Genomic DNA, 5922 nt, shown 5'->3' with positions numbered 1-5922 from the left:
GTGTATAAAAAGCAACATCAGGATTTGTGTATCTAAATATTGAAATATGTGGTTGTTTTAAATGGTAATGAATGAAGTAATTAGGTATGTGTGTTAAGCAATGAAATACGAAATTATGAAACAGTTATAACAAAATATTTTGTATGTTACAAAAAGAGATGTTTTCGTCCACATTGTGCGACTAGTAAACTGTGGATCAGTTCCTACGACAGATTGTTGTCGATCACACGTGATAGGTTTTCAAGACTACATTTTAAAACGTTATCGATAGACAAAAGATATTTGTTCGCCGATGATATTTGATCTCTACTAATTGAATGTGATTGTTTAGAATCTAAAACACTCGTATTCAGTTTCAAATATACAAATTTGTTTGCCCATTTTAATTTATCCATTATGATAAGAAATTCATATCTGCCAATGATACCTCAATGGAGGTCGGTCGTCATCTTCCAATATCAACTGATTAAAACATAAATCATATGCCAGGTAAAATGAAAATATACATCTCCAGAAACTGCCAAACTGTATTCTTAAATTGTTCCGGATCCCTGTCCCACTTCACTATGGTTTATCCTCCAGACAGTCACAACCCCTTTATTTCGTTTTCGATATAACTGCAGCACAACTGGGCCAGGACACTTCTGTTTGCCAGATAACTGAGCCGGTTAGAGCGATAGTATACAAATCTACATGTAGTTACAGTTGTTGTCAGTTGTACGTGATATTTGAATGAAAAAAAATCCTCTTTTAATTGATGAAATAATGATTAAATATTAATAATAATTCCAGGTTCAAACGTAGGTTGTCTCTTTGATAACAAATTGTTATCCGTGGTCATAGGGCCTTTGCAACCAGCCAATATCTTTTTCAACGCCATGGGGAGCATACAGCCGGTGCTGCCACCTCGGCGCTCACACGTAGCATCAACCATTCTAGCACTGCCCAACCACGTACTCATTAACAGCTGAGTAAACTAGAACAAACGGAGTAAAGTATCTTGCTCAAAGAAACAACAAAGTGTCATGACGTGACTCAAATCCTATAAATAATTGAATCATAAAAAATGCAATAATTGCCATTGCGTACTTTATAATATCTGTTGTTAGACCACACAATATGCGTCTTTTCGATCTCGTTTTTATGGAATCTGCTTAGATTTGAGTGGTTTGTTTAGCCTAATGAGATCCATGGCTACCACCAAAATAATGGGAATAGCAAGGAACACTGCTCCCAAATAACCGATGGTCTTCGAGGAAGTTCGGATGTCAACGGCGCTTGTCTTCTTCCTAATTGTAGCTGAAATAAATATAAATTTCAGTATAAAATGTCTATTTTATATTAAGAAAGCATAAAAATCATATGAAGATGTCCAGGAGTAATTGGTTCGTAACACAAACTACAAACGCATGGGCGTAGTTATTCCTATAAAAGGAAAAAGGTCATTGCTATATTTCAAGAGCGTTATAAAGGGATGACTCGATCAACGCTACTGAATATAGTCCTTAAAACAGAGGACAACCATTAAGATTGTAAAACCACAACACATATTAATATTAGCATATAGCTTATATTTATCCAACAGAGCCGTTGTCATCACTTCTTAAATTTTTATGCAAACCGCAATAACGTTGTATTATCAACACTGCCTTTTTACGACCAGGTAATTTTTTGGGCATGAACCGTGTGTTGAATGTCATAACATCTGAACGCGACTTCATAGTTGCGAAGTTAGCGTAGCAGTTATGTTATAAAAGCGCCATCGACGTTAAAATATGTCATGCTTTATGCGTTGAATACTCATTGAAATCTGCACCTAAATACAACAAATATCGCTGGTTTATCGGTCATACAAATGGTTAACTACCATTGGTTATCCTCCCCAAAACTGTGCAAAGATTCGTCTTATTTATATTTTATTTTATTGTAATATTAACAGCTAAGGCTATATAAGGTTGTGTCCCAATGTAGTAATGAATGCTTGCATGTTTCTGTATGTGCTGCAGGCGATGAGTTGCTGTATTTGCGATTTTGAGTTCCTGTAAACCTGTACAAGATAACTCTACAATCCCATACACAAATGTACCCGGATACAGACATAAATGGACATTTAATCATATACATATACACATGGATTCAATATACTAAAATTTAATGTTAAAAATTAAATTGATGTATCTAAGCACAAATTAGGTTTATGTGTATTGGTTGGTTGTTACCTCAGCCTAGCGGAGCATACGAATGTTAGAGTTATCTCCCCTATAACTTCCTCTTGCTATCTCAGAATCCATGGTAAGCAAAATCATATTTTGTCAAAACAAATTTAAGTTTTTGTATCTAAATTTTCGCTATTTTTGAAATATATTTATACTTAACTACAATATTTCAATTGATGAAATATCAATAGGCCTAGTTGGTAATGTTTCACGTGTAGTATTTTAGATTTTAGTTTGCCAGAGCGGCGTGTTTAGCTCGGATAATGGTGACCGCCATCGCCTTGCTGGAATATTTGTCGCCGGGTTCTTGAATTTTGTGGGAAATCGCTATCGATTGTGTAGTTTGTCATTGTGGTGCGTAGTATGTAACCTAATACTTCATCGTTGTTCACTAGTTTATTTCTGAGTTGTGTTTTCGCGGGGATTGGCGTCACGTGACATGGTGCAGCGATCATGAGTGATCACTCGTGTTAGTTATGGCACGGACTTAGATAGCATATAATTCATTGGTTATGGTCACTTATTAGGAATATGATGGTAGGCCCATTGTCTACATAATACGGTTATTTAGTCGTGTGTTAGTCACATAGGTGAACCTTTGACGCAAGTTACAGCATGTATATATATATATTTGGTCGACTTGCTGTTTGAGTTTAGATTTCACATGTGTGTTTGTCTCAAGTTTGTTGGAGTTACCTCCCCTATTGCACTTGCGTACGATATTTTTTTCTTAGTGGTTATTTAAGCATTACGAGTTAAGTGGGTATATAGCTGTCTTGTTGCTTCTGTGGTATTTGCATGTTTACATGTACGCCGATTTTGATGCTCCGGGTTGATCTTGTCCTTATTTTGGAGCAGTGACGTGTGTTTCTACACATGTGTGCATTTCGTTGTTGGAGTTACCTCCCGTCTCTCAGGTGGAACATTGCACTGTTGCATACATATATATATATAGCGGGCTGTTCAATATTAGTAGATGATGCATGTGGTGGTCACAAAAGGTGTTAATGGTAATTATAATACCTCCAGCTAGTGCTAGAGACGTAGGTCCCAAGTGTTTTTAAGTCATCATTGGCATTAAGCCAGATTATATATCTTCCAAAGGATATTTTTTTTAATTTTACACACAAATCTGTCGTGTATAATATAACTATTATATAGTCTACAAAGTTGTAGCATACTTTTTCAATACATAGTTAATGTGTTGTGATCTATTGGAAATGTCAGGTTTAATTGCATATCAGCTGAATAAACCAAGTGCTTATATTATCTGTCAATTTGTCAATTGTTGACCAAACATAACTTGTCTTGAATTGTTTGTAACCTACTTCAGTTCTGTGCTTAGAGTTAAATGCTTGTATAGCGTTGAGTAACAGAAATTGATTTGAAATGTTCACCAATTTAAAGTAATGCTACCTGATTCAATTAGTCGAATAGCCTTGAGAGATCATAAAAATAATTGAATTGTTTTTATCATTAATTTTCAATATTTCTGCCTTGAGTTAAATTAAGCATGCCTAAGGCTAAATCGAACTCGGTTCCAGGAAGGGTTCATGGTACCAGGAAGAGGGGCCAAGAGGTTGCTGCTACTGGGTCAGCAGGGTTATCCGAAGAACAGCTGGTGGCTGATTCTGTGTTTGACAGGATGGCCCTAAGATTTGAGGAGTTAATAACTCCCATCAGAAACTCACCAGAAATAGAGCCCATTACAATTGAGGAGGGTTTTAATGATAGTTATCCCTCTCCCAATGCCGTTACCGGTGTACACGATAAATTAAGCCAGTCAACCTGGAGCCGGCAGCTAAGCTTACGTTAGTAGGGGGTGACCTGCGTATGTCTGCAAAAACAAAATCTGTTAAAATTTCAGATATAGATAAATGGACAGATGCCTTTCTGGTTTTTGTCAGTCTGTATGGGTCAGTCTACCCTACTCAAATGGCCGGGTTGTTGAAATACAGGCATACTGTCCGGCTTGGCGCTCGTCGCACTTCCGGTTTTGGTTGGAAACTCTATAATGAGCAATTTAGGTTAAGGAAGGCCAGAAATCCTTCCGCCTTATGAGGTGTGGTCGACCAGGAGCTCTGGCTCCTTTATCTCTACATCAATCGGCAGCCACATCAGGTTGCAACTTCATCTGTAAATGCTAATGTACATGCACAGCTGAAATGCAATGACTTTAATTACAGTTATAACTGTAATAAGAGCCCATGTCATTACTTGCATAAATGTTTACGTTGCAGTGGTAACCACCCTTCCATGAATTGTTATCGTACTATGTATACCAGCAACTCTAATTTTAGTTTAAGAGGTTTCCGAAATGGCAGAAGTTTCCTGCCCCAGCCAGCCGTTGGTGTACGGTTTGCACGAGGACCAACTAGAGCTACAGACTCGAGCATTTAGTCCTTTTGATGTAATTTTTTTGGGAAAGAGCATTCAGTTCTACCCAAAGCAAAATATTGCTCGGGAAGTAGTTCAGGGGTTTGTTAACGGTTTTCAATTAAGATATCATGGGCCTCGTGCAGCTACAAATTGTAAAAACTTAATTTCAATTAAGGAAACGGAAAGTGTAGCCTTTGCCAAAGTGTTAAAAGAAGTAGAACTAGGGAGAATTGGGAGTCCCTTTCCATCCAGGCCCTTGGCTAATCTCAGGTTGTCTCCTATAGGTTTAGTTCCTAAAAAAGATGGAAGTTGGAGATTGATTCATCATTTATCTTTTCCAGAAGGTTCTTGTGTAAATGATTTTATAGACAGTTCTGCTTGTGCTGTACAGTATTCATCTGTAGATGAGGCCATTGCTATGATCAGTAAGCTAGGTAAGGGTGCTTATCTGGCAAAAATGGATATCAAATCTGCATTCAGGCTGTTACCGGTCAACCCAGTTGATTTTGAGCTTTTAGGTTTTCACTTACAAGGGTCATATTTTGTGGATAAGTGTTTGCCTATGGGTTGTTCTTATTCATGTGCTTTGTCACATTTTTGGAATGGCTGATTAAATATCCTCTCCAAGTTAGAGTCTATAGTCCATTACCTAGATGATTTCTTGTTTTGGGGGACTAGTGGTAGTAGTAATTGACCCACACTGATGCAGGTCTTTACAGGTATTGCTCATGAACGAGGTGTTCCTCTTGCTGAGGACAAAACAGTGGGTCCTTCCCATACCTTAGTTTTTCTCGGGTACGAATTAAATACTTTAGATATGACAAGCCGAATCCTAGTTGAGAAATTAGAGGAACTCCGGGCGTTACTCGATGGGCTTCCTGTTGTAAAAAAAACAACCCTGAAAAACATTCAGTCAGTTGTAGGTGTTGAATTTCTTCTCAAAAGCTATCCCTTCCGCCCGGGCGTTCAATAGGCGTTTTTATAACGCTATGTCTGCGGCGTCAAAGCCGAGACATAGTTGTTTTCAGTTGTTTACAGACAGTGCAGGACAGGCAAAATTAGGTTGTTGGGCTGTTTTTCAGTCACACTGGGCATATTTTCAATGGCCAAAGTCCTGGGCAAACTCTGATGTTATGAGGGACTTGACCTTCCTGGAACTGGTTCCCGTCCTTCTGTCACTGATGATATGGGGTTCACTTTTACAGAACAAAAAAAATCGTCTTGAACATAGATAATCAGGCCCTTGTCACAATTCTTAATAAGACATCTTTAAAATCAAAAAGGGTCATGCAGTTAGTCCGTCCACTTGTGTTACATGCCATGTTGG

The sequence above is a fragment of the Mizuhopecten yessoensis genome, unplaced genomic scaffold (genome assembly GCF_002113885.1).
Source record: "Mizuhopecten yessoensis strain PY_sf001 unplaced genomic scaffold, ASM211388v2 scaffold3989, whole genome shotgun sequence".
Lineage (NCBI taxonomy): Eukaryota > Metazoa > Mollusca > Bivalvia > Pectinida > Pectinidae > Mizuhopecten > Mizuhopecten yessoensis.
The sequence above is the reverse complement of the archived record's forward strand: the minus strand, read 5'-3'. Positions refer to the sequence as shown.